The following is a 21,262-nucleotide window of genomic DNA, read 5'->3' on the forward strand; positions in this document are numbered from 1 at the left end:
TCCTGGTGGTGGCATATCCGGAGTTGGATGAGCGCTAAAGAGCATCACAGGAGCCACAAGGGGGTGAGTACACTCTCATTCAGCTGACTATGCACGCTTGACAAGGTGTCTGGGTGGGGCTGGTGGCCTGTGGGTACCCCTAGGCAAGGGCATACGCGCAAAGGTAGATCCATTGCTTTGCAGCCTCATTCCCAGTCCAACCCCAAAGGTGGTATTTGTCTTCTACTCCTCGTCAGGCTCCCATGGGTGCCAGCTGTGCATGAAATGGGTCTAGACAGAGTCCCCCTTGGGCATGTGCTTTTCCTTTGCACTGTTAGGGCATGGCTTAGTGCATAGGGCTGCTCCCTGTGTGTTGTGTCCGCCAACGGTAGTGGTGTTGCATGCACTGACCATGTGTATCTTCTGTCTTCCCCCCCCTTTTTGTTTTGTCACCCTGTTCTTGCATGCATTAGCATCATCTGGCGGAGGAGCAGTGGCACCGGAGCAGGAGGGAGCTGCATCCCACATGGCCCAGAGGGTGAATTAACGGGGTCTGAAGGCATCAGTGGGACAGAGGGCGAGGGGAGCTCCACAGCGGGGACAGGAGCATACACCAGCGACAGCGACTCCTCCACTGATGGGAGCTCCCTTGCGGTGGTGGGCACCTCTGTGCCCACCGCATCAACAGTTACAGCCGCCACCCCCCCACCAGCACCGCCCTCCCAGCAGACCCTCAGCGTGTGTCCCGTGCCCGCTCACCCAGGAGGGTGGGCATCTCCTTCGCCCCAGGCACCTCAGGCCCTGCCTCAGTCAGCCCTGCTGCCCTTAGTGAGGAAGCTATTGACCTCCTAAGATGCCTCACTGTTGGGCAATCTACCATTTTGAATGCCATCCAGGGTGTTGAGAGGCATTTAAAGCAAACAAATGCATACCTGGAGGGCATTCGTTCTGGGCAGGCGGCCCAGAAGAGAGCATTTCAGGCTCTGGACTCAGCACTGATGGCAGCCATTGTCCCTGTGTCCAGCCTCCCCCCTCCAACTTCCTCCACCCAGACCCAATGCCCTGTACCTCAGCCTATCCCAAGCACACCATCAGACCAGCATGCACACTCATCAACACACAAGAGTTGACATGGCAAACATAAGCACCACACATCCTACAGGCACTAACACAAGCACCATCCACATGCAGACACAGCAAGATCCACTGCCTCCACTGTGTCCCCCTCCTCCACGTCCTTCTTCTCCCTCCCTGTCTCGGCTCCACTCAGACCTGCATGCACTACATCCTCGGCCACTACTTCATCACCACACACCGCTCACGTGCCCTCACCACCCCCACTACCATTCACACATCCCCTGTGTCCTCTCCCAGTGTGTCTGTGAGCTCACCTCCCAAAGTACACAAATGCAGGCACACACCCACCCAACAGCCATCCACCTCACAACAGCCTTCGGCCCATGCACCGTCACCCAAATTCAGCAAACGTACACCTCCTACAACCACTACCTCTTCCTCCACTCCCAAACCGCCTCCATCTTCCCGTACCAGTGTGTCTAAGAAACTTTTCCTGGTTAACATCGACCTCTGCCCTACACCTCCCCCCGTCCTTCCCCTAGGGCCAGGCTGTCCAGGTCCCAGCCCAGCACCTCAGACACCAAATCATCAAGCACAGTGGTCACAGCAACTCTGGTCTCATCGCGGCCGCCACCCATCAGGGCAGCCATTGTGCCACCTAGAGAGGCCAAGGAGCAGGCCATTCCGCCACCTGCCAAGGTGAAGAAGGTGCCCACATGCCGGAGGGAGAAGCCGCACATACCAGCAAGCAAGGGCTCCTCCAAACCAAAAGGGGACAGTGGCAAGACACATCAAAGGTGGGGAAGGGACACAAACCGAAGAGCAGATCAGGACAGGGCACGGTGGCACCGGCTGAGGGACCAGAGTCACCCCTTCTGTCAACCAGTACACCAACCTGTACGGCGGTGGACACCACCACCTGCACCGCCACCTGCATCATCCCCAGTGGGCAGCCATCCGAGGCTGCATGAGACGTCCTGCTGTGTCCCTCAACTGGTGCAGACACATCCACCACTGCCAGCACCTCCGCCACAGACACCTCCGCAACCACCGCCATCAGCCCCACGACATGCTCAGAGAGTGCCACTACAGCTGACATGGCAATCATCCCCAGTGGGCAGCCGTCCGAGGCTGCAGGAGACGTCCTGGACCCTGCCCAGCGTCCATGGGGCATGACTCTCAGCACTGTTTGTACCTGCAGGTGGCAGGTGAAGTTACAGCATGGTAGAGTGTGTCTCTGCCTCCATGGCGTATCATGCTACCTGTTCCCAGGCAATCTCGTGGCACACACCCAGGTGAGGGAATGGGACCTGCCACACTGCATGTGAAGCACTCTGGGCAAACCACCCACTGGAAAGATTTGAGAGACTGTGCTTTGCACTCCCCAGGATAGAGCAGTGGGCAAACCACCCACTGGAAAGACTTGAGAGGCTGTGGCTTTGCACTCCCCAGGATAGAGCAGTGGGCAAACCACCCACTGGAAAGACTTGAGGGACTGTGGCTTTGCACTACCCAGGATACAGCAGTGGGCATGGAGCCCCCTGATGCAGCAGTGGAGTCGTGCTTTCGTCTGGCTGAGGTGCCTCCCCTTCCCCTGAGGTGCCTGTTTCATTTCGATCTGATGCCCCTGCAGTGTTCTCTCCGTTTCGAGTCAGGTATCTTGTGTGGGCTTCGCCCTTGCATTTTGGGACCACTGGTCCACAGACAATGATTGGAACACTATCCAGGCTTGTGTAGTTGCTGTACATCTTTGTATATACTGATTTTTTAAATTGCACTATCTGATATTTAATTGATTACAATCGTTACAATCATTTCCTTTTGTCCTTGCGTTCTTCCAGGAGGTGAGGGGGTGTATATGTGATGTTGCTGCATGTATTTGTGTGTATGGTGTTGTGGGAGAGGGTGGGGGTGGGGGTATTGTGTGTTGTGTGTGTGTGTGTGTGTCACTCTCTTTTCCCTCCCACCCTCTCTGTGTTGTAGGCGCAGTACTCACCTTGATCATCGACGGCATCTTTCCTGCTCCTGGTACAAGAGGAGGAAGACCAGGGTGGGCAGAACCTGTAGTTCGGGCTCCATGGCGTCCTGGTTCCTCGTTGGGTGTCGAGAGGTGAGTGGTTTCTGTTACAAGTCCTGTTTAACACCGACCGCCAGGGTTGTAATGAGGGCCATTGTTTCCCTCCCCATAAACGACCCAGAAGTGACTGTTTGTAATTTTGCAGGTAAAGAATACAGTGCATGTTATTCTTCATTAGCATTAGTACTCTCTATCAACTCGAATACAACTTCAAAATGTTTGGTGTTAAAAGTAGATTCTTCAGTTTTGTTAACGTACATCATTGCAAAAATGGTGTATCTTGTCTCCAAATCTTCAAATTATGTAATTATTTCATTTTTATTAGGATATTAGTGAGACCATTGTCGAGTTGTTCCTGTGTTTCTTTTTTCCTTTTTTTTATAAAGTTTCTGAATTAGAGGTAATGGTGGTTCTACCCTTTTTCATTTTCCATTCCCAATTTGCTTTCCAGTTATGACCAGAAAGGATATCTGAAGGGGTATTGGTCTACTTATGTGATTCACACTCCATTTTGGTATTACCTTCTACTGTGTTTTTGACATGGCCCTCAAATCCCAACACTCGTTGTCCATACCTGATAACATATTATGAATGACAAATGCAAGGTAGTGTCTGTTACCAAACACCTTTCAGCTAAAATCCCACCAGTAATGCACTACTGGTGACGTTAGGTATGGAGAGAGAGAGATCTTAGATTTCAAAGATGTAAAAGCTAAATGAACCATTTTCTTCCACGTCTGACTCTGGCCTTGGCTTCTCTTCCCTCACTCCACTTATCCAATAACTATCTTTTCTATCCTGCAAACTGGGCAAATAGTCCTTGCTAAAAAATAAGAAGAATCTTTTAAAATGTGGTTGCTACCTTTTAGACAAGTGCCTCCAAGCTATGCAATGTGTTTCCCTTCCATGATTTTGGTCATAATTTAACACTTGAACAGAACCACCCTCCTCCAAGCCAACACTCTACTTTCAGTGTTAACTTATTAGATTTTACATACATACAACCCCCGAATTCTAAACTGCATAGAAAATATTTCTGGGTATCATTTTCCCAGGAGTATGAAAAAGCCAAGTTTACAAATGGGCCATGAGGCTCCAACAAATGGCTGTTGCCAGAGCTCTTGTCATTATTCTCCCCCAGTATTTACAGTAAAGTTTCTCTTCTCCATATGGTATTTGCTGAAGCTGTACTTGCAGTAATGAGTTCTAGCATGCATCTTTAATTTTAAACTGGCAGTAATCACTTGTTCTAAGTAAGCAGCAGATAAACAAACAAATGCAGCACAGTAACATCTAGTACACACCCATTTCCAAATGAACCTCTTATCACAGTGCTGTCACAATACAGCTTATCAACACCTGGATGTGCATACATCCCTGGACATTATGAATACAGACCTTGGGGACTGACTGTGCTCCTTTCATACGATGAGCAAGAGCAAACATTGGGATTGCATTGGGACACATGTCTCAGTCCACATGTGCAGAGAGGAAGGCTCACTGTCGAAGCTGGTCCCTCACACCTCATGCCCATACTTCTCACCTGCCCCTGAGAGGCACAATGTGCAGACACCGACCGACCGATTATCATCAAAATGACAATACTGACAAGAGACAATTTCTTCTTCGAGTCTACACCTTTCTGAATTATAGAACTTTGGTTTCAAGATCTCTGATTGCCTTGTTTAAATAGCCCGGAAAAACTGTCAACCTAACTTGAATGCAACCATTACTGGTGGAATATCACTTAGAAATTAACCTATGCCTTTTTGTTATTGAGGTATCAAGTGCAGTCCCATGGTATTTGGGCACACTACTATAGAAAGTTATCCACTCTCAGAGTACAAGCAGCAAAATAGGCAGACTACTAACTTCAAAAAAGTGGATACAAAAACATGCTACTGCACTAAATGAGGAGTATTCAATCATACTAAATATACATTCCATTTTGAAAGCATGTGCATTTTTGATGCAGTGGTTCGAGATGTGATGTTCTTTGTGTATTAAGGCCTCTGCATTTAGGTTTCTCTCTTTCTGAGTCCCCGATCATGTTTATCTGGATTTTAAATTATTACCTGTTCTTTCATGAATAGCATTCATTTTTGTTTTATTATTATTAATGTTTGTAAATTGCTTTTATATAAATACCATATACAGATTCCACTCAGCAGACAATGTATGGAATGGTAAAATATCAGTATAAGTATAATCAACAATCAAAAGGGTTTTTTCTTGAAGGTCTGAAGTCCAGGGAAACAAAGACCATTCAATACAAAATGAGAGACAGTGGAAGAGGATGGTATGAACTTTGTAAATCACAAAAGAGGGCTACAGCAAACCATGATGATCAACCTACCAATGTGAAAACAGAGCTCAATACCAGAATGGAAAAGTCCCCTGAAAAGTGTCCTGAAATTAAGGACCCATCATTAATAACAGTGGTTCAGTCAAGTAATAGATGATGCATTGATAAAATGACTCAAGTCAGACACTGGCTATGTTCCTCACAGACGCTGCCATGGAATCCTTTCCCTGATGACATTTTCAACCAGATGGCAAAGTCTGTGTGGAGAGAAACTTACCTGAAGCTTCTGATATTGTCTGGTGTCTTCCAGACAAGAAGATGTTAAAATGTGAAGGACAGTGGGGATGGCATGCTGATTCCACCTGGGCCTGAATGTATATTCAGAGTGTTTTGGAACAGGAAGGGTTCCTCCATCCCATCAAGATTGGATTATTATAACCAGTACTTAGATGCAGAGAAAATTAAACGTGAGGGAATTGTGCTACCACAGACATTAGTCGAGAGCAATACACACCTTGGTTTCATAAAAATGCAACGTAGGTTAAAGTTCACCAGAAAGCAAAAACATGAGTTCAACAAGTTTTCAGTTACATAGTTACATAGAAAAAAATGTTTACAAGCCTTGAATGGATCATAATCACAGCATGCAAGCAGAGTCCATTTACACTGTTAATTGAGACGTATTTCTGAAAGTGTTGGTCAAAGGTGACTTTAGTCTAAAGCATACAGAGTCAGATAAAAAGCCTTTGGAACAGAGTAATAAAAATGAACACGCTCGAAGAAAGTAGGTTCATTTTTTATTAAAGCTTTGTTAGAACTATGATAAAGAGAATGTATAGAAAAGGTTAAAAGACACAGGTGATGTGATGTTTATGTAAAATTATATTATTAACTTATGTATTCTTTGACCTGTTTTTGGCTTCCTTAGAAAATTGTGTTTAGGTCATCACTTTTTCAACTATATTAGCAGCTTCCTGTGAGCAGCAAATTGAGATCAGCTTTTCAGCTCTAAGGCGGTGACATGTCTCCCAGCCATAATAAATAAACCTACTTTTGCATTGCCAAAAGAAGTCTTGTCTCTTTTTTATTCCAGTTTTCCCTCACATTTGGCAAGCCAGCCAGGAGTCCAATTTGCCCTTGACAAACTTCTATCACAAGAAAACCACCTACCCCTGGCTGCATAGAATATTGTGCATTTATGACACGTTAAGCAGACACTGAGTTCTGCCTATTCACAGGGGATGGTTTTGACCCAGAGATTGCTGTCTTTAAGGTGAGGACAATGCAGGCTTCATTCCAAGTTTGTATATTTTACGACTTGTTTCTTTGGCAATGGTAAATGTGGATGAATAGTAAATGGATTATCTCATGGTGAAGGTGCTAGATAGTAGGTAGAGAGTTTCCCCCACTATAAAGTTGGAAGTAGTCAAGTGTGGGTGATTTGAATTTGGGAGCTCAGTATATGTGTTCCAATATTTTGACATAGAGGGACAACTGAAAGGCCGATGTCGCTAAACTTTACCTCCAGTAAAAACTGAACACTTGAATCGCTACCCAGACCGAATGTCTGGAAGTCACTCCATGGCCTATGAGCCACATGGCTCGAGGGTTATCCTCTTTTGAGGTTGGAGGGAACTGACCAATGGCTACCAACTTAGTAAATAGTTTAGATTAGAAATCTGTGATTGATTTTTTAATTAGAGTTTATATAGTTTAAATATGTTGGGAATTAATGTAAATATGTATATATAAACAGAAATGTGTCCTCAGACTAATGTTGTTTTATAATGTTATTATTCATAATGTATAATTAAGAATTAAACTGATGGATTCCCTTTCTTGTGAAGGATAGTGTACAACTTCAGGAAAGGAAGTTTTAAATAGATAAAAAGCTAAAATAAATTATACAAAATTTCCTAGAAATGAGGGGACTATGGAGACTCCCCTAGAACATATGGAAAAAATCTCTCCTGGAGATCAAAAGATATTACAGAAATATTGTAAAGACTGGTTTAAGGCTACCCAGAAACACACATACGCCTGGCCGAAGGAAAGGACATTTGATGATAAAATATTAGAACATAGTACCTCACACCTTAAAAGTAAACATACAGAAGTTAAGTTACAGACGCAAGAAGTTGCCTTAGTCTTGTGGTGAGCCTTTTGTGAGAAGCCTAAAAACTCTTCAAATACTGACATATCTTGTACCTTGTCTGCTCCCCAACCCCCATATTACACTATAAGTAACTCTCTGAAGGTACCCAGTATTTATCCATTAGCGTAGTTACAGGAAGCTGCAGTGGGGGTGAGAATCCAGAGGTTGTGGCCCCTTTACAATCTTGGAAGGAACCCCTAGTGTTGTCCTACAGGCATCAATGCCAAACCACACAAGTACTTCCAAACAACAAACAAGGTCAGGTGATTCTCAGTTCTCAGGACAATTGGAAGCACAGTTCATGTTACATTTAGATCAGGTCTGTCCCCAAGAGGTTAGAGACGAATGGCAGGGTCCAGGAGACAATGACGCCAGTCACGTATCTCATCAGTAAAGTCACATATGTTATTAAAAAAAGAGACATAACAGGAAGGGTAGTCAAAGAGCAGGTGTCTTCCCCACAACGGAGGGATGTTGATCATGCATGGTGGAATGGTTATGCAGATGTGGCTGTTGGTATGGCTCGATGGTCAGTACCTCGAGAAAAAGATGGGAACTTTAAAAAGATTGAAGATAATTTGCCACCTTGGCAAAAGGAGAAGGGAAGTGTTATAAATACACCAGAGAACATTCAGAAATTGTTGTCACAAAGTGAAGATAGAAAAGATGAGAGAGACGCAGAGAAAGAAGGAAATCAAAATAATATGTTAGAATGATTTCAGGAAAATGTTTGGAAGAAGGCAGACAAAATAGTACATAGGTATGCAGATGACATGGGTGAAAAACTTCAATCTCAGGAGGCAAGACGGCCCACCTACCACATTAGCACCTAAGAAAGGCCCCTCATCAATCTTGATCATAGGGATAGATCAATGGGATCGCCCAGTCACATTTATATGTTTTTGAAGACAACTAGAGAAGGAGAGCAGGGCGCTTTCTTTAATATTAAGGAACCCTGAGTGACAGAGCTCGAGTAGTTACGGTTACAGGAAACATATGGTGAGCCATATCCCATAAAGAAATCTTGTGAGGTTACAGAGTGATTGACACTACATGAAAGACCAATACCACAGGTGAATGTTCAATCAACTTCATGCAGCAATGATCTCACCCCCCAAGGAGAAAATCAAATCAAATTCAAATCATAAACATTTATAAAGCGCGCTACTCACCCGTGCGGGTCTCAAGGCGCTAGGGGGAAGAGGTTACTGCTGCTCGAAAAGCCAGGTCTTGAGTAGTCTCCGGAATGCAGAGTGGTCCTGGGTGGTCCTAAGGATGGTGGGGAGGGTGTTCCAAGTCTTGGCCGCCAGGTAGGAGAAGGACCTCCCACCCGCCGTGGAGCGGCGGATTCGAGGGACGGCGGCGAGAGCGAGGCTGGTGGAGCGGAGAAGACGGGTGGGAGCGTAGAAGCTGAGGCGGCGGTTGAGGTAATCGGGTCCCTTGTTGTGGAGGGCTTTGTGTGCGTGGGTGAGGAGTCGGAAGGTGATCCTTTTGCTGACGGGAAGCCAGTGCAGGTGTCTCAGGTGTGCGGAGATGTGGCTGTTGCGGGGTATGTTGAGGATGAGGAGGGCGGAGGCGTTTTGAATTCGTTGCAGATGTTTCTGGAGTTTAGCGGTGGTTCCTGCGTATAGGGTGTTGCAGTAGTCCAGGCGGCTCGTGACGAGGGCGTGGGTCATGGTCTTTCTGGTGTCGGCGGGGATCCAACGGAAGATCTTCCGGAGCATGCGGAGGGTGAGGAAGCAGGAGGATGATACGGCGTTGACTTGTTTGGTCATGGTGAGAAGTGGGTCCAGGATGAAACCGAGGTTGCGTGCGTGGTCTGAGGGGGTCGGTGCGGTGCCAAGGGCCATGGGCCACGAGGAGTCGTCCCAGGAGGTCGGGGTGTTTCCGAGGATGAGGACTTCCGTTTTGTCTGAGTTCAGTTTCAGACGGCTTAGTTTCATCCAGTCTGCGACGTCTTTCATTCCGTCTTGCAGGTTGGTCTTGGCGCTGGTGGGGTCCTTGGTGAGGGAAACTATCAGCTGGGTGTCGTCGGCGTAGGAGGTGATGATGATGCTTTGTTTGCGTACGATGTCGGCGAGGGGGCTCATGTAGACATTGAAGAGAGTCGGGCTGAGCGAGGAGCCTTGTGGGACGCCGCAGATGATCTCAGTGGGGTTAGAGCGGAAAGGTGGGAGGTGGACTCTTTGGGAGCGGTTGGAAAGGAAGGAGGTGATCCAGTCTAGGGCCTGTCCTTGGATCCCGGTGGAGCGGAGGCGGGATATTAGGGTGCGGTGGCAGACAGTGTCGAAGGCAGTCGAGAGGTCGAGGAGGATGAGGGCAACTGTTTCTCCGTTGTCCATCAGGGTTCTGATGTCGTCTGTGACTGAGATGAGGGCGGTTTCTGTGCTGTGGTTGGCTCGGAATCCGGACTGAGAGGGGTAGAGAAGGTTGTTGTCTTCAAGGAAGTTGGTAAGCTGCTTGTTGACGGTCTTCTCTATGACTTTGGCAGGAAAGGGGAGGAGCGAGATGGGGCGGAAGTTCTTCAGTTCGCTTGGGTCAGCCGTAGGTTTCTTTAGTATGGCGTTGACTTCAGCGTGTTTCCAGCTCTCGGGGAAGGTAGCAGATGAAAAGGAGCTGTTGATGATGGTCTGGAGGTGCAGGGCGATGATGTCGTCGGCTTTGTTGAAGATAAAGTGTGGGCAGGGGTCCGAGGGGGCACCGGAGTGGATGGAGTTCATGGTGGCTTTGGTCTCTTCTGTGTTGATGTGGGTCCAGGCGTTGAGGGTGATGGCTGGGGTTGTGGGTTCTGTGGTGGTCGGCTGGGTCTGGTGTCCGAAGCTGTCGTGTAGGTCGGTGAGCTTACAATGGTAGAAGGTGGCGAGGGAGTTGCAAAGGTCTTATGAGGGTGTGATGGCGTTGATGTTGGGGTTGGAGAGCTCTTTTACGATGTTGAAGAGTTCTCTGCTGTTGTGGCTGTTTTTGTCCAGTCTGTCTGTGAAGAAATTCCTTTTGGCGGCGCGGATCAGGTGGTGGTGTTCGCGGGTAGCGTTCTTGAGGGCAGTCATGTTATCTGCGGTGTGGTCCTTACGCCAGGCTTTCTCAAGAGTGCGGCAGGTTTTCTTTGATTCCTTAAGGGTGTCAGTGAACCAGAGAGGTTTTTTGGTGTTGGTCTGTCTTGGGAGGCGTCTGAGGGGAGCAAGGTTGTCTGCGCAGTTGGTGATCCAGTTCGTGAGGCTGAGGGCTGCGTCGTTGAGGTCGGAGGAGAAGGTGGGTTGGTTGTCGATGAGAGTGGAGAGAAGCTGTTCTTCGGGGATTTTGTTCCACTGTCGACGTGGGATGGGTTGTGTGCGGAGGTGGCGAGTCTCGCGTCGGAAGGTGAAGTGGACACATCTGTGGTCGGTCCAATGTAGAGCGGAGGAGTGGCTGAAGGATACGTGGTTGCTGGCGGAGAAGATGGGGTCGAGCGTGTGTCCGGCGATGTGGGTGGGGGTGTTCACCAGTTGCTTGAGACCGAGGTTGGCGAGGTTGTCGAGCAGGGCAGTGGTGTTGGGGTAATTGTTCTGTTCCAGATGTAAGTTGAGGTCGCCGAGGAGGATGTAGTCCGGCGAGGCAAGGGCGTGCGGGGAGATGAAGTCGGTGATGGAGTCGCTGAAGAGGGCGCGCGGTCCGGGGGGACGGTAGATGAGAGATCCTCTGAGGGTGGTCCTGGGGTCTGTGCGGATCTGGAAGTGCAGGTGTTCGGCGGAGAGGGGGGTGTCTTCGGTGGAGGTGGTGACGTTGATGGAGTCCTTGAAGACGATGGCGATTCCTCCTCCTACTTGGTTGGTGTGGTCTTTCCTGGAAATCTTGTAGCCTTCGGGGATGGCTATGGCGATGTCGGGGGCCGAGGAGGCGTTCATCCAGGTCTCAGTGATGAAGGCGACGTCTGGTGCGGTTGAGCCCAGGAGGTCCCAGAGTTCAACGGCGTGCTTGTGGACGGAGCGTGCGTTGATCAGGATGCATTTGAGGTGGTTGATGGCGCGTGGGCTGGCGGACGTGGTGGTTTCGTGGTGGAATGTAAGTTTGCAGGTGTGACATACGAAGGGTCCGTGGGTACGTTTCGGGTTGGCTTGAAAGCAGGGGCTGGAGCGCCCCCGGTTGAGGGCGTGGAGGGTGATGGGGTCGTAGCGGGGTTTGGGAGTGCTGGGGGCCAGGGGTCGTGGCGCTGGGCGTGGGCCAGGCACGGCGGGCGCAGACGGGCTTGCCTTTGGCGCACCTTTGGCGCGCCAGCGGCGCACCCGTGCAGCAGCTGCCATAAGAGGGAGGAGGGGGGGAGGGGTCAGCTGGGGGCGGGGGATGGGAGTGGGGCGACGAATGGGAGCTGGGGGGGCAGTGGCGTGCAGGAGGTGGCGGCGGGAAAGCGGAGGGAGGGGGGTCAGGTAGAGGGGAGAAAAGATAGGGGAGGGGGGGTTAAGGGTGGCGGGGAGTTAGGAAGAAAAATAGGAAGATAGGGGAGGGGGGGTTACAGAGGGGGTGGCGAGTGAGGGAGGTCAGAGAGAAGAGTCAGGAGCAGGAGGGCAGACCAGAGAAGATCCAAGAAGAAGGTAAAGAAGAAGAGGAGCAGAAGAGAGAAGATCCAAGAAGAAGGTAAAGAAGAAGAGGAGCAGAAGAGCAGACGAGAGAAGAGCCAAGAAGACGGTGGAGAAGAAGAGGAGCGAAGAGTCGAAGAGAGAAGAGCCAAGGAGAAGGAAAAAGAAGAAGAGGAGAGACGAGCAGCAGAGAGAAGAGCCAAGAAGACGGTGAAGAAGAAGAGGAGCAGAGGAGAGAAGAGCCTAGAAGAAGGACACAGAAGAAGAAAGCACACGCAGGTCGCGGTGCAGAAGAGAGAGAAAGAAGCACAGATGAAGTACACCGAAGAAGAACACAGATGAAGACAAACAAAAGAACACGCAGGACGGGGTGCAGGGAAGAAAGAAGAACACAGATGAAGAGTACAGATGAAGAGCACAGAGGAAGATCAAAGATGAAGGAAAGGAGCAGGAGAGGAGGTGAGTAGCGCTAGGTCTCAGGAGCCTGGGCTGGTGCAGCTGCAGCAGCAGGGGGAGCGACCTACCCTTGGAAAACAGTTGGTATAATGTTGTACCCTACACAGATAATTTAGCAGGGTGGACTGAAGGCCTAGCCCCGCAGATGAGCCCATGGCCAAGAAAAGGATCCTTTGATTCACATGACATGGCAAATGCTGGAGATTGTGTACTCTATGGCGAGGGAGATCCAGACTGAGATTATCCCTATATGTGACAGAGTCTTCACATATGGAAAAAGTATGCCAAACAGTATAATCCCCAACTTTCTTTTATGCCAGGCCACCTGATGCCCCGATTCGTAAGGTCCTGGGGCACCTCATTATGTTCCATGACCACAAATGGATAAGGAAAATCTCAAAAAGCTGTTACCACTGCACACAAAGTGAGCAGGGAAATGGATTAGGGCCTTTGAAAAACTAACTGCATGCATCACCCTGTCAATAGGGGACATAAAGATTCTACTTAGTTCCCTTGTAGGAGATGAGACAGACACTGTCTTCCACAAAGCTGAATTGAGAAATGTCACCCTTAATGGAAACAGATCTAATGGGTCCCCATTTAACTTTGTTCGGACAGTAGTCTGGGATGAGCTGAGGAAAATGTATGCTGATAGGCCAGACACTGGGTCTGTTATGGCTCAATCAATGCAGCCAAATGAGGATCCTGCTCAATTCCTCAGCAGGATGAAAGAGAAATGGATTCAAGAAGTAGGCCAAGGTTGGGAAGTAACAGGAGGAAATGCTGTGTTGTTTTCTAATGTTGTAAAGATGGGTTTACCCTCTGATGCGCAGGATAATTTAGAATTTAGACAACATTGTGGCATTGGAAGCCAAACCTTGGATGGAGATACAGACACGTAATACATTTTTTCAAAAAGAACAAGTAGGAGGTAACAGAGAAGGCAACAGCCAAATTAGTTCAGCAAAGACTAGCAAATAAGGGAGCAACGGACAGGGCTGTGCTAGCAGCCACCACTCAGATGGCTGCAATATAATTGTTTGATTATTTGGGTATTGTCAGATCAGGATTGCAGACTATACCACCACTCATGTATACCAGGCCTCAGGACCACTTCAATTTTTCTCCCTGAAAATAATTGGGATGAAGCCAACAAAGGGCTTCTGCAACAGGGACTTGTCTTGAGTGACTTGGAGTACACACTGTCAGTAACCTGATGCTGCAAGCCAGTGCACAACATTTTTGTCACACTCTTTCTACCTGCAATAGCACTTTCCCCTTGCTCCTGGCAGGTTAAAAAAAAAGCATATTAGCATTTTTGATATCGGATCCTGCAGCACCGCCCACACTTGCAAGTCCCACATATGACAATAGACATGATCCTGGCCTCAATGTGAGAAATACATTCTTCAGATTCGTTTTTAAAACCTCACACTTTCCTCTTAAATGTTGGCATGTATGTGATTTCATGATTACCTGCTTTTCCTGAGTATCCGAAGAACATGGACCGCAATAAAACTTCATCACTGTCCTGATTGTACCTGGCCCTGCCTAAGCGGATACGCTTATTATTTATTAGGCAAGACATCAAGCGCTGGTCCAAACCATTACAGACGCTGACAAGTGTGGCTTCTATAACACATGGGTTACCCGGGGCCACAAATGCACAATACAAGTTTGATTTATTTGCACTGCGAATCTTTATTTTTCATACTAACATACGGCTCTGTTCTAAACGTACCATCTTTAGAATGGAGCCGTACGCTAGTATGAAAGAGAAAGAATCACAATGCAAATAAATTTAACTTGTTAGGTTTTTGCAGTGTTACGATGTAAATTGTAAAAACCATAATGTTTGATTTGTTTCCACTCTAAGTTTTTCTCTTTCATACTACGTGCGGCTTCGTTATCTGTACGGTAGTATGAAAGAGAAAACTTGCAGTGGAAGGAGTGCTTAATTTGAGGCAGTGGTGTCCTGTGAGGGTCGGCACTTATTTTTTTGCATGAGGCATTTACTGCGATCAAAAGACACATATGGGAAAGACAAAGGAAGAGAAGGATGGAAGAGCTCCACATTGGGAGAAATCAGAAAGCTGCAAGGGTGAGCTGAAGGGGCAGGGAGAGGCTGTAAATGGATTAAAGAGGCCCGAGATGGCTCTAGGATTACGCTGCCTCAGTATTCTGTGCTTGCTCATTTAATTGCAGCAGCCGCATGTTTCAGAGGAGAGCTTTCAGCGCCAGCACGTTTTTATTTACAAATTGAGCACTGAGTGGAAACAAATAAGCTTGATGGGTTTTAAAATGTATAACATAACATTGCAAAAGCCTAACAAGGTTGATTTATTTGCATTGTGATTCTTTCTTTTTTATACTAACTACCGCATGGCTCTGTTGTAAATGTAACATGTCTTTAGAATGGAGCTGTGCCGTAGTATGAAAAAGGAAGAATAGCAGTGCAAATAAATCAAACTTGTTAGGTTTTTGCAATGTTATGATGTAAATTGTAAAACTCATCAAGTTTGATTTGCTTACACTGCGAGTCTTTCTCTTTCATTCTACCCTGTGGCTTTGTTAGTCGTATGGTAGTAAGAAAGAGAAAGACTCGCAGTGGAAACGCATCAAACTTGATGGGTCTTACAATTTACAATGTAATATTGCAAAAAACCTAACAAGTTTGATTTATTTTGCACAGTGATGATTTCTTTTTCATGCTACCACACTGCTCCGTTCTAAACGTAACATGTCTTTAGAATGGAGCCGTGCGATAGCATGAAAGAGAAAGAATTGCAGTGCAAATAAATCAAACATGTTAGGTTTTGCAATGTTACGATGTAAATTGTAAAACCCATCATGTTTGATTTGTTTCCACTGCAAGTCTTTTGCTTTCATACTACCGTGAAAGTATTTCCAATGTTCCCAAGAAGTGCGCGGCACCCTGGGTGAGTTCTGACGGCGCACTGGGGTGCCGCGGCACACACTTTGTGAAGCACTGCAGTAAGGATTAATGTCAAGCAGAATGTTGCCCTGCCAAAGAACACCACAGTATAAAAACTTACCAGAAGGATTGTAAAGAATGAAAAAATTACACAGAAGGAGGTGAACATTCAGCTTCAGGAGCTGGAAAATCTATTAATTGAGTAAAAATATTGATGCAATACCCAGAGTAATTTCTCTATTCAAATTTAAGGGCTCCTGAGAAAATCTAAGCAGTGGCCATCATATTAGTCAAATTAGAAATGATAATAGCAAGGCGCCAAATTGATTGTGCCAAAATAAAACAATGCAGATGGCACTACACAAAAATACTTTTTGGATATGTGTTTTTTTTAAGATGGAATGAGTCAGAGCAAATTCTGCTCACCACACAGACAAATATCAAATGCACTAAACATTAGGACTAGATATACACATCCCATGTGAAGAGAGTATCACTATTAGACACCTGCATAGTGGAGACATCAGCACAAGTATCAGAACCTCTGAAGGGCTGAAGGGAAAATATCTCTGTGATATCTTCGGGTATTGTGAAGGTTTCATTGTTTTCATTTATACAAAGTAACTGTAAAGATTGATGTGAGGTAGGCAAATTTCTCAACAGTCAACAGCAGCAGATCCACAAATGAATTATCCATCTTCATAATAGTCAGATTGTCACCCTACTCAGTCCACTGACCCTAGCAGAACACCAATACCAGCACCATCAAATCACACATTAATGGGAGAAATCCTTTAGCACCTAGGTATTAACTGTACATTACCTTTAGGTCTCCGGACAACATACATCAATGTAGCTGCATCCCCTCAGGATTGGGGGCTAGAATAATTAATATCATAAAGCACACAGACAAAGGAAGAATTATTGGACAGTATAGGCAGGTATATAGATAATTATTTTGAGGGTGATTTTGAGCAGGACTTTGATACAACTGGGATAGTGGAGTTCTTAACACAGACAACTAAATGCAGCTTTGATGCCACTACAATAGAGGAGTTTGTTGCAAATTGTTCAAAATCTTTTGCTGTTGTCCAACCGATGGTGAGGTATCCTCTAGAGGAACCATCGGATTAGTAACGATGAGAAAGGATAAATATGTGTTCACTGATCCACCCACCCTGTGCCACCTCGAACTGGAACAGAGGCCATTCTGGCCACTAAGAAATGGTTAAAAAGGACATTGGTGGGAAAGTTATTGATTATAACAGTACTGAAATGTCTACTCTTCCAGTGTGTTGTTTCTCATAAATAACTGAGATTCTCTTAACACAGATACAAATAGGAAATAATGAAACTGAGGTAAATAATACACAATTAGTTCCCTTCACACAACAATTACATGGCATATCCCATGTGGGCCCATGAGAAACATCATGAACATCACTAAACGGAAAGGTATGAAAAATCATCAGTACGAATGATGAACTCATACAGTGATGTTTTAAATGCAACCAATCAATAATTGTGTATGGTGACCATTTGTTGAAAGGGTGGATATAATTGGATTTAGAGCACATGAAACCAATATATTGGAGTCCAAATGTATCTTTTTGACTGTTAGAAATGGGGGGGTCTCGAGTTGACAGTGGCTTGCACCATGCCCAAGTAGGGACTCTCACTCTAGTGAGGGTAGGAAGGTCACACAGCTAGGATAACCCATGCTCACCCCCTTGGTAGCTTGGGTCAAGCAGTAAGGCTTATCTCAGAGGCAATGTGTAAAGTATTTGTACACACACACACACAGTAACACAGTGAAAACCCCACAAAAGTACTCCACACCACTTTAGAAAAATAGCAAATATGTATCTGGGTATAACAAGACCGCAATGATAAAAATCCAACATAAACAAGTAAAGAAACGATTTTTCAAAGCTTAAATGTAGTGTAGTGCCTACAAACACAATAGCTCCAACTGAGTCTATTCCAATGGTTTGAGAGAGTTGCTTCCAACAGTCTGGCATCACACATGAGGGAGCACAGCTGACCATGAGGCTGTGTAGACCCCAGTTACAGTACCTTGGAAAACAATGAGGAAACAAAGACCTTGCACAGAGTCGAAGAGGTGAGGTGCAGCTGGAGGCAGTGTGGCATGGGTTCCTTACTGCCACTGCGGAGGTGAGGCATTGGTTCCTTACTGCTAGGCAGGGGAGGTGAGGTGTTGGTTCCTTACGGTTGCGGGGGAGGTGATGCGACATTGGCGGAGAGGCATCGGTTCCTTACGACAAGGTGGAGTTGATCAATCCAGCAGGTCAAGACATGAGGCGTTGACTTTGCGGTATCACAATCACAGCATGGAGCAACAGGTGTTGTGGAAGAGTCTGGGTCAGATGGCATGGACATCGATGACACGGCATTCTGGACTCACGTTGTGGTGGGACTTCAGAGGTTATCCATTGGCATTCAGCCTGCATTTTAGGTCGTGCCCGTTGCACTCAGAGGTCACCACGGCTCCAATGAAGGCAGTTGTGTGGGGTCAGAGAGCTGTGCCGATTCCGAAGTGGTTCTGAAGTCAATGGCTAGTTTCTTCCTTGCTTACTAGAACCAACTCCCAAGTGCCCAGGAACTCTTACCAAGAGATCCCTGGCACTGGCAGGTGAAATCCTTGATGTCACTGAGTCTTCTTAACAGGAGGCAAGCTTAATCCAAGCCCTTGGAAAACCTTTGGAAGCAGGATGTAGAAAACCAAGTTAATTCCTTTCACTTCCAGGACAGAAGCAGCAAGCAGCAGGTCAGCACAGCACAGCAAAGCAGCAGACGGAGTGGCAGTCCCTCCTACAGCTTCCAGCTCTTCTTCCTGGCAGAATTTCCTCAGTCCAGAAGGATTCTGACTATGTGGTGTCAGAGGTCCAGTACTTATACCCATTTCTGTCTTTGAAGTAGGCAAACTTCAAAGAGAAGTCTTTGTAGTGCACAAGAGCCTTCCTTTCCTTGCCCTGGCCCCAGACACACTCCAGGGGGTTAGAGACTTAGGCGGTCATTCTGACCGCGGCGGGCGGCGGTAGCCGCCCGCCATGCGGTTTCCGCCATTTGGCCGCTCCGCCGTCAAAAGACCGCGGCGGCCATTCTGGCTTTCCCGCTGGGCCGGCGGGCGCCCGCCAAAGGAGCGCCCGCCGGCCCAGCGGGAAAGGCCCTGCAACACAGAGGCCGGCTCCGAATGGAGCCGGCGGTGTTGCAGGGGTGCGACGGGTGCAGTTGCACCCGTCGCGATTTTCACTGTCTGCTATGCAGACAGTGAAAATCATGCTGGGGCCCTGTTAGGGGGCCCCTGCACTGCCCAAGCCAGTGGCATGGGCAGTGCAGGGGCCCCCAGGGGCCCCACGACACCCGTTCCCGCCATCCTGGTTCTGGCGGTGAAAACCACCAGAAACAGGCTGGCGGGAAGGGGGTCGGAATCCCCATGGCGGCGCTGCAAGCAGCGCCGCCATGGAGGATTCCCTGGGCCAGGGGAAAACCGGCGGGAAACCGCTGGTTCCCCTTTTCTGACCGCGGCTTTACCACCGCGGTCAGAATAGCCCTGGAAGCACCGCCAGCCTGTTGGCGGTGCTTCCGCTGCCCTCCGCCCTGGCGGTCAGAGACCGCCCGGGTTGGAATGAGGGCCTTAGTGAGGCCAGGCACAGACCTATTCAGGTGAAGCATCTGCTCCTCCCACCACTCTAGCTCAAGAAGATCCATTAGCCTGGTGATGGGCCATCAGGATAATCAGGGCACACCTCAGCTCAATTTGTGTTACTATCTAGAGTGAATGCACAAACAGGCCCATTGTCATCCAGACCCAGCTGTGTATTCAAAAGATAGCAAGAGACACAGAATGATCAAGCAAGAAAATGCCCACTTTCTAAACGTGGCATTTTGAAACTTACAATTCCAAAACCAACTCCACTAAAAGATGCATTTTTAAATTGTGAGTTCAGAGACCCCTAACTCCACATTGTTATCTGCTCCCAATGGGAAACTACACTTAAATGATATTTCAAGGTAATTCCCATGTTACCCCATGGGAGAGATAGTCCTTGCAATAGTGAAAGACGAAATTAGCAGTTTTTCACTATCAGGACATGTAAAACACACCAGTACATGTCTTAACTTTTAAGTACACTGCATCCTGCCCATGATGCTTGCTTGGGGCTACTTTAAAAGTGACATACATGTAGTAAAAGGGAAGATTTGGGGCCGGCAAGTGGGTGCACTTCCCAGGTCGAAATGGCAGTTTAAAACTGCACACACAGGCACTGCAATGACAGGCCTGAGACATGTTTGGAGGGCTAACCATATGGGGGGCACAATTAATGATAGACCCCCACTAGTAGCACTCGATTGATAGAGCTAGTAAATCAAATATGCCAGTCATGGAGAAACCAATCACCAATACATTTTATACAGAGAGCATGTTCACTTTAGCACTGGTTAGCAGTGGTAAAGTGCCCAGAGTACTAAAGCAAACAAAGACAGGTCAGAAAAAACGAGGGGAAGAAGGCAAGAAGTCTGGGGATAATCATGCAAAAAGGAGCCAGGTCCAACATTGACAAAAGTATTGTTGACTCTTACCTTCAAGGACATATCTGAGCTACTGTTGTGGACATCAGATCATGTAATCATCTTTCTTGCATTTCGTCAAACTTTGAGTGAATCTCCTACTTGGGATTTACCTGATTATATTAACAATTTTCAGTTCTTTGTTCATGAATATAAGTGGTGTTCTCTTGTAGTTCTTACCCAGCAGGAGGACGTGCACAAACAACTTGCATATATGTACATATGCACAAATGTCTCTAACACCCTAGATACAAGTGCCAAAATGCCTTTGTATATGAAGCACCACAGACACACACAGCATAGCATATTTGTCTGAGCTAACAAAGGGTGCTAAGTTCTTTCCAATACAGGCAACCAGAGGAAAGCATAAGTGCACCTCCATTGAGATCAACCACCCAGCTGTGAAAATAGATGATCAAGTCTACATAAAAAACTTTGTCCAGAAATGGAAGGATTCCAAGTTCGATAGACCTTTCTTCGTAACGATGGCTACTCCCACAGCAGTAAAGGTAAATGGCAGGAAGCTTATTTTTTCCTTTTATGTACTGCTATGCTGCTGTTGCATTTTTATGATGATGCACACTTAAGCTCCAATCATTATGTCAGACACCTGCAAAGAGAAGTGTATATACAAACCAATGTGTCCCATAATAGTCATGCTAGCGTGTTACATAACATGTGGTATTAAATCACATCAGAATAGGATTAGAAAGCACCAATAAATCATGCTTGGTTTACTCATTAATACTCCATACTACAGGCTCAGATAGATTACACTCAACTAGACAAGTATCCCTGATAAAAGTTTTACGTCTTTTACATTTTCAACTGTAGGATTAAAGCTTGAATGCAGCCGACAAATGTTAGACTAGCACAATTTAGAGTTAATGCCACAGGTCTGACTTCCTCAGGGACTTACAGGCAAAGGAGAACTGTGAGGCTGCTGCTGTGGGACTTGATGTCCCATTATCCTACTGTGCCAAGGAAGAGGGGGCTGACCTGTTTCCACCACACTGCATGCTTGAAAGTACCCTTCCACCTCCTGCAGCATGGGACGTACAGGCAAAGGGAAACTGTGTAGCTACTACTGTAGGACTCGGTGTCCCAGTATCCTGTTGAGCCAAGGAGGAGGGGC

Source organism: Pleurodeles waltl, chromosome 10, assembly GCF_031143425.1.
Source record: "Pleurodeles waltl isolate 20211129_DDA chromosome 10, aPleWal1.hap1.20221129, whole genome shotgun sequence".
Lineage (NCBI taxonomy): Eukaryota > Metazoa > Chordata > Amphibia > Caudata > Salamandridae > Pleurodeles > Pleurodeles waltl.